The sequence below is a fragment of the Cryptomeria japonica genome, chromosome 8 (genome assembly GCF_030272615.1).
Source record: "Cryptomeria japonica chromosome 8, Sugi_1.0, whole genome shotgun sequence".
In the NCBI taxonomy this organism is placed as follows: Eukaryota; Viridiplantae; Streptophyta; class Pinopsida; order Cupressales; family Cupressaceae; genus Cryptomeria; species Cryptomeria japonica.
This window is the reverse complement of record NC_081412.1, coordinates 3,601,737-3,613,814: the sequence shown is the minus strand read 5'-3', so window position 1 is coordinate 3,613,814 and position 12,078 is coordinate 3,601,737. Positions and strand designations below refer to the sequence as shown.

At 36.1% G+C, this 12,078-nt stretch overlaps 1 protein-coding gene across 2 annotated transcripts in view; it reads right to left on the bottom strand.

Annotated features, from left to right (window-relative positions):
* LOC131028884 (protein STABILIZED1) overlaps window positions 1-12,078 on the bottom strand; it is a 53,062-nt gene that overhangs the window by 26,480 nt on the left and 14,504 nt on the right. Inside the window, exon 4 of one of the 2 annotated variants that reach the window (XR_009102664.2) lies at window positions 11,384-11,708. The exons of the other annotated variant lie outside the window; for it this stretch is intronic. The gene's annotated coding sequence lies outside the window, so the exon portion shown is untranslated. Of the gene's footprint in view, window positions 1-11,383; window positions 11,709-12,078 lie in introns of those variants that run through there. 2 annotated transcript variants of the gene reach the window in all.

Sequence of the window (12,078 nt, the reverse complement as noted above, 5' to 3'; positions counted from 1 at the left end):
GTTCCATGAAAAGGGGATCTGATCATACCTGCATAGCCAACTGTGCAGGGTTTCTTGCCTCATTATGGCTGTTGCGCAGCTGCCTCGGTGATGCCTACTTTCCCACAGGTTTTTGTTGGCTGCATGGGGTTTTTTCCTACTTTCTTAGTTGGTTTTAATGTGATTGTCTCTAGTTTGGGTGGTCATCGGAGAATGCTCCAGTGGCCTTTTTCATGTGTGGGTGTTGTCTCATTGCAAAGGTCATGAATTTGCTTCCTACTAGAGGGTTGTGGCATCCATGGCTGCATGGTTGCACCTTTTGGGGGTCCACAGGGATCCCTTGCTTACAAGGAGGTTGTTTGGGCTTGTCAGAGCCTAGAACCTCTAATCATGCAAATACCCTTAGCTTTCTAAAGCACACTTCAGATGATTTCAATATGGCTAAAGAAACAAAAACTGCCCCCAATCTAATAGTTGCTTTCCGAAGAGCTAAGTTACTGGGTTCTTCGAATTCAGGTCCTATACCCACTCCGGGAACATCTAGGTTTGAGAGCACCCCAAACACCCCAGGTTTGTTGTGGGTGCACTATTGCCCAGGAGCATCCAAGGTGCTCCCGCAAGCATTCCCCAAACACACTTGATGCTCACTTTTCCAATCCCCACAAATGATGGTTATTCATGGAATACTAAGGGTCTCGATAGGCACCCCTCAAAAAAAAATTGTTAAAAGTATCTAATTTTCGAGAATAAATCTAATATTATTTTCTCAAAGAAAACAAACACCATGTTGTGAAAGGAAGCAAGATATGTAGAAATGCTTCCTAAAATAATCTTAGAAAGCAATGCATCAATTTTAAATCTTTACAATTATAGAAGGAATAATCACATATAAAACATTAAAAAAAATCATACAACACAAGTGTATATTGGGAAAACCCTTTTAGGAGAAAAAGCCCACACTCCAAAACAGCCCAATGTATTATTCGGTGAACTAAACACAATTACATTACAAATGCAAAGCACGCCTTTACAAGAGTATCACCAACCAAATATTTGGAGTTATTCAAAAAACATAACAATAACTACAAGCTCACCATTGATATCCTTATCTTAAACACCCTATAAATGGGAGAATTAAATCACAAAACCACGAGTTAAAATGATCCCAATAAAATGGCAACAAAATACCTAATTAGAAAACCAACACCCAAACCCCAATATGAGTTCACAAACTAAAAATAACATATTCCTTCATCCTATCATAATAGTGTCATAGTCTATGTTCCAACCTAAACATAATTAGAATATACTTGCAAAGCAAGCCTTTGATCTGAAGTAATTCGAACAACATAACAATAACTACTAATATCAAAACCACAAAACCATGAGCTGAAACCACCCAATAAAGTGGCACCCAAGTACTTACAAAACCAACACCCTAGTCCTAGGATGAGTTCACAAACTAAATATCAAAAGTGCGTTATACTCCACTAACAAACTCAGGCATTCCACTTTGGCTTCATTATCTCCAAAGATGTCTTATGGTGTGTCATAACACGTCATAATTTGGTCAACAAGTGTAACCCCCTCTTAAAAAACTTTTTCATGTCTTATTTGTTTTTGCATTTTCACTATAGAAGGTCCAACTTTCAAAGGCCACAACTTTTGATCTGAGAGGCCATTGTGGCTCTTTTCTAAATTGTAGAGCTCAAAAACATCTACGCAACATTCATCCCTAGAGTGACTTATACCAAAAATAACATCTGTAGCCCTGAAATTGAAATTTTATATTTCATAGTCCAAAAACTACATTTTTTATATACTTAAGACTAGGAGCCAGGTTGATACACCTTACTTTACATTTTCCCACATGTTTAACACCTTGCAAAAGCAAAGAAGTGCCAACACTCATAAACTAATTGCTAGGAATTGATAGGCCCATAAACTTATAACACCACCTTAACTTTGTTGTGTTCACTACCTTTATCAATGCATCATGTCAACCTTCTCCAGCATCACTTTGCCATCATCTACCATGTCACGAACAAAATGGTATTACACACCAATATTCTTGTCCTAGCATGAAAGGTTAGGTTCTTTGCCAAACACATGGCACATTGAATGTAAATGGAATTGTAATAGCTCCTCGACACAGCCCCACATTTGAACACAATCACTTAAACAAAATAATTTCTTTACAAACATGAGCAGTTGCAATGTAATCTGCTTCTATAAAGAACAAAGCAACACCAGCCTATCACTTGCTCATCCAACTAATAGCACCACCAAATATAATGAACAATATTCACTAATGGATCTCCTACTATCAACATCCCTAGCCTAATCCAAATTAACAACTCCATGAATAGTCACTGAATGGTAATCACCTAAAAAATCACCATAATTACAAATAGAGTACTCAAAGGTACCCTACCAAATATCTTAATACCCTCTTGACTACAATCCAATGTACTCATCCAGGATTAGCCATGAAACATCTAGCTCCCACTACTTGGGCAATTTCTAGTTTTGTGCAGACCATAGCATACATTAAGCTCCCAACAACACTAGCATAAGGTACTTTGGCAATATCCTCCATCTCACTAAGAGAAGTAGAACATTGTTCAATTATAATTTAGTCGCAACCAAAATAGGAACACAAAGCTATGCAAGCTGAAATACTAAATCTTTCCAACACTAAGTTCATATTTTTTATTTTAGTCCAACCAAAGCTTCTTGTCAACTATATCTCTTTTGATCTCCATCCCAAACTCAGCTGAAAATTGAGACTTCAATTTAAAAATCATATTCTTTCCATTACTAGAAACAACATATCATCCACATATAATGTAATAATAAGGAAGCAAACAATGTCCATTTTATAATAGATGCAATGATCCAATACGAACCTCAAAATCCCAATCCCAACAGAAATGAATCAAACTTTCAATACAACATCCTAAGAGATTGCTTGAGACCATACAAAGATTCTTTCAATTACAAACCAAATTTTCTTAACTTTTTCATACTAGTGCTTTAGCTAAGACAGTAATTTCTTCCTTCAAATTACCATGAAGGAAAGTTGTCTTCACATCCATCTGATCAACCTCAAGATCAATAGTACAAATCGAATAGATGTCAGCTTACAATTTGAAAGAAAATTTCACCATAGTCAAGTTCTTCAACCTAGAAATATCTGTTCCAGATCAATCTCACCTTGTAACTCTCAACGCTACCATCTAAACCAATTTTCTATTTTAAAACCCATTTACATCCCAATAGATTTACATTCGTTAAGCAAATGTGCTAGGCCCCATGAGTCATTTCTTTCAAAGCAACCATCTTCTCATTCATGGCCACTTTCAAAGACTACATCATTCAGACACAAAGCCTCCTTAACAAATCCTAGGCTCATTAGTGTTCCTAATCAAAGCAAAAAAATATCTCTGATCAAGAGAATTATAGATATCCGATTGTTTGTGTCAAGTGGACCTCCTCAAGAGCTGAGGTGGAGTTTCTACTTCCTCTTCAAAATTCTCTATACCATTTGGGCTCTCCTCTTTGGATCCTTCACGGGCTTCTAGTTCAACTTTCCAATCTTTAGGTGTAGCTGAACCACATATTTCTTTCCATCGTGTTTTGGCTGCAATATAATAGAAAAATGCTTAACTTTTCTAAAGATAACACCTCTACTAAAAGAACTCTCTCCACCATAAGATCCCAAAGCTCGTACCCTTTCACATCAACACCATAACCAATGAAGATACATTTTAGAATCTTGGTCTCCAACATTGACCTCTTCTCTCTAGGCATATGACATATACCTTGCAACCAAGAAAAACTATAGCAAATCACTTGACTACAAGAACAAAGAAACTGTAACACTGAATTGTGCATGTGTCCAACTAAAATAGTGCTTGTCAAAACTCCTTCAGCAAGCAATTGTAGATCATCAAACCATCTTGCACCCTCCACTCTCAAAAAAATAACTTGCACACCAGAATCATTCAATTTTCTTACAAAAAGAAGATTTTGTGCCAAACCAAGGATGTGCAATACACCATTGATCCCCATCACTCATCCATCAAGGAATCAAATCAAGACTTTCATAGCCAACAATCTTCAAATGAGAATCATCTTCATGATGCACCTTCCCACCATCATATTTTCATCTTTTGTAAACAAATGTCAATGTGAGGTCATGTGAAAAGATGCATTCTTGCAAATAAGTGTTATGTCGGTCTCTTCACATACATTCAACACCATAGAATCAGCCAAACAATCTAATGAGACCCTTAGCTTTACTATCGATTTTGTCATAGTTTTTCTCACATAACAGTAGGTTTGGATCCGCCCAAAGATCTATATCCATGTGCATATCCATTCTCTTGAGCTTAAATTTGTCCCTGAAAATTTCTCCATTTCTATTCTAGAAGTACTTGCCATATCTTGTTTTAATAAGATCAAACCCTTCAATGCAAACATCTGATCAGACAAATGTTTAGTACAAAAATCATCTACCCTGTTGACGGCTGTTTTGCGACACTCTTAACAAAAAATAAAATACACTAAATATTATTTCCTCTCTTGAACGAGGAAAACCTCAAATGCTAAAGATATGATCAAATCAGGTCACCCCAAGGTTCCTAACGTCAGGTCTTGACAATGTGAAGGATAAACTCTGTGAAAAATAATATGAAATGCTAGAAGATCACGATAAGAAACTGAAACTTCAAAAATCTTGCATTTCAAATTCATCTTGAAGAATTTAAAAGAGATTTAATGACAATCATTCTCCAAAGGAAAATTGTGAAACAAATTGCATCTTAAAGCAACAAACTCATTTGGATTTTCATGTCATCATCACTCTACAATCCATAATGCAATAAAATGCTTCACAAACCCTTCCAAAACCCTTGTCTTCACCTCTTGCATAAAATTTTCCAGAAAATTGATTTTCAATGTATTATGATTTACCTCCAACAATCTAGAAATAACACCCTTGACTTGGCAAATTCTGGAAATGATGTTTCAAATCTGGAAATGCTCAACTTGGTGAGGAAATTCACTCAGGTCTGCATGTAAATTATTTGAAATTTCTGCTGAAATTCGCCCTTATCTGGTCCTTATTTGCTCACTTCTACTCTCAATCAAACTTGCTCTGCTTTTAATTTGATTTGAGTTGATGTAGAAATGGTTCTCAAGTCTTGCATATATAGGCGCTCAAAGGCAATTACACCTTCATGACGAGGGTCAGCTAGGTAAGATTTTGTTTTGTTTTTCAACCTCCAAATCACCTCCATTTCAAGTCGACCTTTTCTCATTGACTTTTGCATTTCAAAATTGAATTGCACCTTAAAAGAGAACTATTTTGTTTCTCTTTCTAGGTCAGATATCCGTTGTTTTATTTCATTTCCCTCAAAATTTTCCATTTGCACTGTTAGGAGGCAATTTGCTTTATTTTCCCTCTCTAGGTCGGCCATTTCCATTTTGATTTCACATTTGACTTGAATGGCTATATATGCAAGGTGGAGCACTCACATTACTTGGAATCCCATTCACTTCATTTTCCTTCCTTGTCAAGGTATCAAATGCTTGGAATCTTGGGCAAGGATTGACCTTCGTCTTTGATATCCTAGTGGAGTTTTGCCTTGGGCTAGGATATCCACCTTGTGCAAGGATTTTTGGGTGGAGTTTGACCTCAAGCTTGAATTTCCTAACGGAGTTTTGAAGGTGACCATGGATTCTAGAGTCGAATTTGGAGGTAAGCATGGATTCTAGGGTGAAATTCCACCTTGAATGTGGATTTCTTAACGGAAATTCACCTTGGACGTGGATTTCCCTATCTCATTCCATGCAAAATGAATCCTTATTCCTTTTTTGATATTTGGATAAATCCCTTCCACCATTTCCGTTCCTTGGATAATTTCTTTATTTCATTTTCATCCAAGAATAAAACCCTCCTTCCAACTTTGTGACTTTTCATAATCCTCATCTTAACCTTAAAATTTTCCCATAATCCTCATTCTTTCATTTTCAAACTTCAAGTTGTGTTGTCACTTCTCCCAATCAGAACCTCATGATTTTTACCTTTGACGTTCTACACAAGTCTTTCTTTCACAATTTTGTCCCTTAATCAACCTCAAGACTTGACAAAACCAAACCCTTCTCATTCTAAGGTTAGAGACTTTGAAACTACACCCAAATCCAAGCTAAACTAAGCAAACACCTACGAATAACAACTGAGCAAGCAAAACGCAAGGGGTCCCCATTTGCAATGAGGCGATGTGTGAAAAGGTGATAACATACACATTACCAAGAATTCAAGTTGATCATGCTCCAATACCAATGAAAGAAAGCAAAACATGCAAAAACACTTCCTAAAGTAATCTTAGAGAAGAGTGATATGCAAATTTTACATCTTTACAATTACAAAAAACAAATAAACAAAACATATAGAAAATCATACAACAAAGGTGTACAAGTGGAAAACCTTCTTGCAAGAAAAAACCAACACTCCAAAGCAACCTAGCGTATATAGTTACAATAAACTTGCAAAGAAATCCTTTACAATAATATCACCAACTAGAGATATAAAGTATTTCTAAAAACATGATAGTAATTGGAAACTCACTATCAATATCTCCATTTCATGCACCCTATAAATAGAAGTACTATCAAATAGTAATTACAAAATCATCAACTAAACTCACCCAAGAAGTGGCACGCAAATATCCAATTAAAAAATTGACACCCAAATCCCAAGATGCATGCGTGGCGTAAAATAGCATATTCCTCCCACCTATCATTATCATAAGTGCATCATAACCCACTCAACAACTCAAGTGTTCCATTTTAGCTTCACTATTTTCATTCAAGCATGCCTTACAATGTGTTGTAACACACATCATACGTTGATCAACAAGTGCAACTCCCTCTTAAAACACTTTTGTGTGTTGTACATGAAGAAATGGAAAGCTCCTAGTCCAAATGGCTTTCCTCGTAGAAAATTTTATGATATCCTAAAGGTAAACCTATTAAAGGTTGTTCAAGAATCTCATTCCAAAAAGAGGATGCTTGGAGCTCTCAATACCACCTTTCTATCCCTAATTTCTAAAAGGGAGAATGCCAGCTCATTAGAACAATTCCATCCTATTGCTCTTTGTAATGTCAACTACAATATTATTTCTAACCTCATTTCTAATTGCTTGAAGTGAGTAAAGGCTTCCATTAGCTCTCTTGAGTATTGTGAGTTAATTAAGGAGCATAAAATCCAGGATGGTATCGTTACAACTATGAAGACTATTCACGCTATGTCTAGCAAGGGGAAGGTTGTTCTTATTGAGTTGGGTATGTCCAAAGCATACAATAAGGTGTGATGGTCTTTCCTTTGGGTGATGAATTTTGTAGAATCTTCCTCCTTTGTCCTCATCAATGATGCTCCTCCTCCCCTTTTCTTTGCTTCTATAGGACTACAAAGTAATCATATCTCTCCGAACATCTCCATCCTCTTCATCCTTATGGCTAAAGGTCTAGGTAGATTACTGCAAAAACATATAAGTATTGAGTGCATTCTTGGTTGGTCTACTACTCAAGGTGCAAACTCTAGAAGTCGTCTTCAATTTGTTGATATGAATCATGTCGAACTTCAAGAAGCAGCTAATTTTAGAAAAGCTTTAGATACATATTTAGTTGACTCTAGCCAACTAGACTAATCAAGTCAATTCCAATATATTATTATTTAATACCCCCCATATTATCTAGCAAAGAATAGCTCATATTCTTCACTTCAACATTGTTTTTCGTTCATTTGATTACCTTAACATTACTCTATTTGCAACAAATCCCAAACAGTATCAATGCAAGATAGTTTATAATTTCACAAAACAGTATCAATGCAAGATAGTTTATAATTTCACAATGAGGGTTAATTACTAGATCTTTCAATGGCTATCCTTAGTTGGTCTCCTGACCCTACTAAAGTTTGTTTAGCAAGCTTTGCCCATCTACAAATTTCTTGTCTAATTCGCCCCCAAAACCATCCTTGGGAACTTAGTGTCTTATCCAAAAAAATTGTATGTTGGCAATTTGGGCTCCCACAATTCGAGTCTTATCAACTTGGATAAGTATGTAGGCCTAAGCAAGATGTTGGCTTGGTCCTTCAATCCATTGTTCTTTATAGCCAAGATTTGGCTACCAAGCTTTACTACAAATGGTGTAAATTTTCATAGCCATGGGATAAACTTTTAAATTTCAAATGCTTGGGTGGAGAAGATGCCTTTAAGATCCTAGAGTGAGTCTATTGGATAAAGGTTCGATGGTATAGAATATGATCAAGATTGGAGCTTTTCTTGTTCGGGAATGTTTTATTCTGAATTATTAAAAGTGAGCAATGGTCTCTCTTTTCCAATGAATCTTCATTCTCCAATCATTTTCTCTTTTCTTGCCGTCTAGCCTCTAAACCAATCCTTAAATGTTGTTGTGTGGACTTTAGTCGTTGACTTCAAGAGTCCTCTTATAGTAGGGATCCATGAACCAGAAGTGGAAAGATTCTAGTAGTTGGCATAACAAGGGCTCTTTGGAGGGTAATGATGACCTTACAAGGGGTCATGATCCCAAAGGGTCTTATTATATAAACTTGGGAACAAGTCCCTTGTCGGGCATAATGGCGAGAAAAATGATTTTCAGTGGTGGAACAAAATATGGAATAAATTTAGTTGGACGAAATGTAACTTCATCTAGCTACTCAGCAAAAATAAATGTCTTACTTAGGATAACATCAAAAAGAGAGGTTTTCAAGACACTCAAGATGTGTTCAATATGGATATGCAAAAGAATAAATTGCCCACCTCTTTTTTTAACTTCCTTTTGGTTCAAGCATCTGGGGTCAATGGTCGCTACTCTAAAATCATCCTAACATTCATGCCACTTCTTTGTCATTGTTTTGGGCAAGCACGGAGCAACAACCTTTTATGTCTAGCTTCCTTAATGTTGCTTGGGAGTTTGGCCATGTTTTCATCCTTTCACAAATAGCACTAGAACAAAATCATCGAATCTTCCAAGGTAACCAAAATCTTCTCTAAAACCTAGCAAAAGTTTTGGACTCTATGAGAGAGACCATCATTGCTAAGTGTTCTATGGATGTGGACCTATCTCCCACTAATCTTCGAATCTCAAAGCCTCACACTTCAATTTATTGTTACTCCATGAAAGAGACTATCATTGCTAATTGTTTTATAGATGTGGACCTCCCTCCCCCTAATATTTGGATCTCAAAGAGGCTCACACTTCAATTTATTGCTACTCCACCTCAAGTTTTCTCAAAATAAATGCTAATGATAAGTAGGAGATACTTTCCACACCAAGTCAAATTATGATATTGTACACAGTTGAATCCTAATAGTAATATCATAATAAATACTAATGGCTCTTCTTGCGGAACCCTAGAGCTACAAGGATTGACAGAATTGACCATGCTAATAATAGATCAATAAGTTTTTTTCTTCTCAAGTAATTTAGATGGAAGGTTGTGCTATTCTTTATGCACTTGAAAAAGCTTTCATATTGCGCTGGAATCTTTGTTATCTATCAAGTTAATTCCCTTATCATGGTTTCTCTCCTATAAGGAGAAAGATCTTAGAAGCACTCATGGAGACTTGAAATTTTCATAGATCAACTTCTTCATCTTACTCCTCAATTTGAAGCTATATCCTTTGTTCACATTTTGTGAGAATGAAACTTGATTGATGTTTGTCTTGCCAAGACTGCTACCAAGGAGAATTGAAATTGGAATGTTTCAAAGTTGGGTCTCTAATCCTTGAGAAAGCCTCTCAACTTACCCATCTTGTTTATAAAGATCACAACTCATATGAGCTCTACTTGCCCTAGTGATAACTCATTTTCATGAATTGTTACTCCTATTGGTGCCTTTATCCATAGAAGTTTGGCTATACTCATTGGTTTCTTTAGCTTCTTTGGTATGTTTGGCATTCTACCTGTACAAGCTTTGCTTGTTCTAAGACCTCTATTTTAAAGGAGTCTTGGCCATATGTCTAGATCTTTAGGGTGTATTTGGTGATGAGCTTTTCTTGCCAATCCCATCTAGATCATCTATTCTTTTGCTTTATTCATTGCTTTGGTCATTTGGAAAGCTCAATGTTGGAATATATAAGGTGCTCATTAAACATAATATGAATAAATAATAAAAAAAATATATTATAACATGACACAAATAAATAATTTTTTTTACGAGGGGGAATCATAAGGGTCGCCCAACGACCTAGAGCTTATCTCAAGACAAAGTGAGCCCCCTACCCCCCTTGCTGCCCCCCTTTCCCCCCTTTAAACCCCTTGAGCAAAAAGCTTGGCTCAATTACGCCAATAACCAAGTAAACCCAATCAATGAGAGTTGAACCTTGGACCTACAAGGGAAGAACCCAAAGCCTTAGCACAAACTTAGATAATATTAAATAACATATAAAAATAATAAACAATATTAAAATAACAAAAAAAAAACATAAGAAAGAATACTAAAAATATTAAGGTGCAAATGAATCCCTTTGGCTTTCTAACCTTTGCATTTTAATAAAGGAAATTGAAAAGTACAAAAATGTCCACATATTATTGTCTTCAGGATGTGACATGCATAGAAAAGAACAAATAATTTTTGGCCTTAATGGCATCGTCAATTACAATGAAATGAATTTAGATTGTGTAATGTCCCCTTTTGTGGTTGCCCTAGTTTTTGTCCTAAAATCACAATCCCAACTAAAGTAAGAAATGAAATAGAGGTATCATTTATCAATTAGATCATGATTGAAACCCCTCAATCCTGTTGATATAAAATCGATCTTTCCTACTAGGGTTCGGAACATTATCTTATTCATCTTTGTAAATTACATGTGGGATTTAATAACACTTTCCCCAACAACCCATCCCCATTATGGAGTCCCCTAAAGCATCATATAAGGTGCTTCGAGCTTATTCTTTTCCATAAAGCCCATCAGCATGGAATGACACCTGCAATTCAGCTTCCCAACCCCACTCAGTGTTGCTCTACTTGAATGGAACTTGGGCTACTTGCATCCCTTATATGTATTATATATTATATTATTCAAGTATTGACCAACAACCCATCCACATTATGGAGCCCCTTGGGAGATTTCAAGGCACCTCGAGCCTATCCATCAAGCCCATGATCATGGAATGACACTTGCCATTCAGCCTCCCGGTCCCATTGGGAGTTGTTCTACATGAATGGATCATGTGCTACTTGCATCCCCCATAAGTACATTATCCCCTCCATAATGGAACGGCAGATTGGATAAAAGCTTTAAAGGAATCTTTATCATAATTAACTGTGCGCGCACACACACAATAATAGCAGAAATAATAACATGAGAAATGATATACTAATGGCTTATCAATTCAAGCATTATTATATGATGAGTGACACAGCATAATAAAGATTATATAACATCATACCTAGAACTTTGTGCTTAACAAGGTCTGCTGACTACTTCTGATATCTCTGCAATTAGATATGTCTTCCTTATATGATTGTCTTTTGATTCTCTTCCTTATATGATTGTCTTTTGATTCTCTATTGTTCGATTGATGATCACTTGATTTACTTGCTTGCTTGAGTCCCATTCTGATGCAGACATAATTCTCCTTAAATAACCTTTACTTTGAAATGGAAGGTGTATGCCAGAAATGTGGTCTTCCACCTGCAAGATGGAAAACACTTCAAACACATCAATGAAGCATTGCATTAGATGTTAGAAATCAAAACACATGAATAGATTAAAAACTGTAAAATCGCCTCATTGTCCTCTATCTCTAAAGATCTCTAAAAATCAAGGTGGCCCTCACTTGGAAGAGCACTTGATCCTCAAGATGACAACCTAGAGAACGAGTTATATGAAAAATGCTACTAGAATTGAAATGGATGCAACTAGGATTCTAGTGAGTGCTAAGAGATGAAGATGAAGATGAAGATGAAGGATGCAAGCTAGGTGATTAGGAGACAAAGTATATTCCAAATTGAAAGCTAAGTATGCCATGTGAGTTTATTAAACTAAGATGAGAATGCAAAAC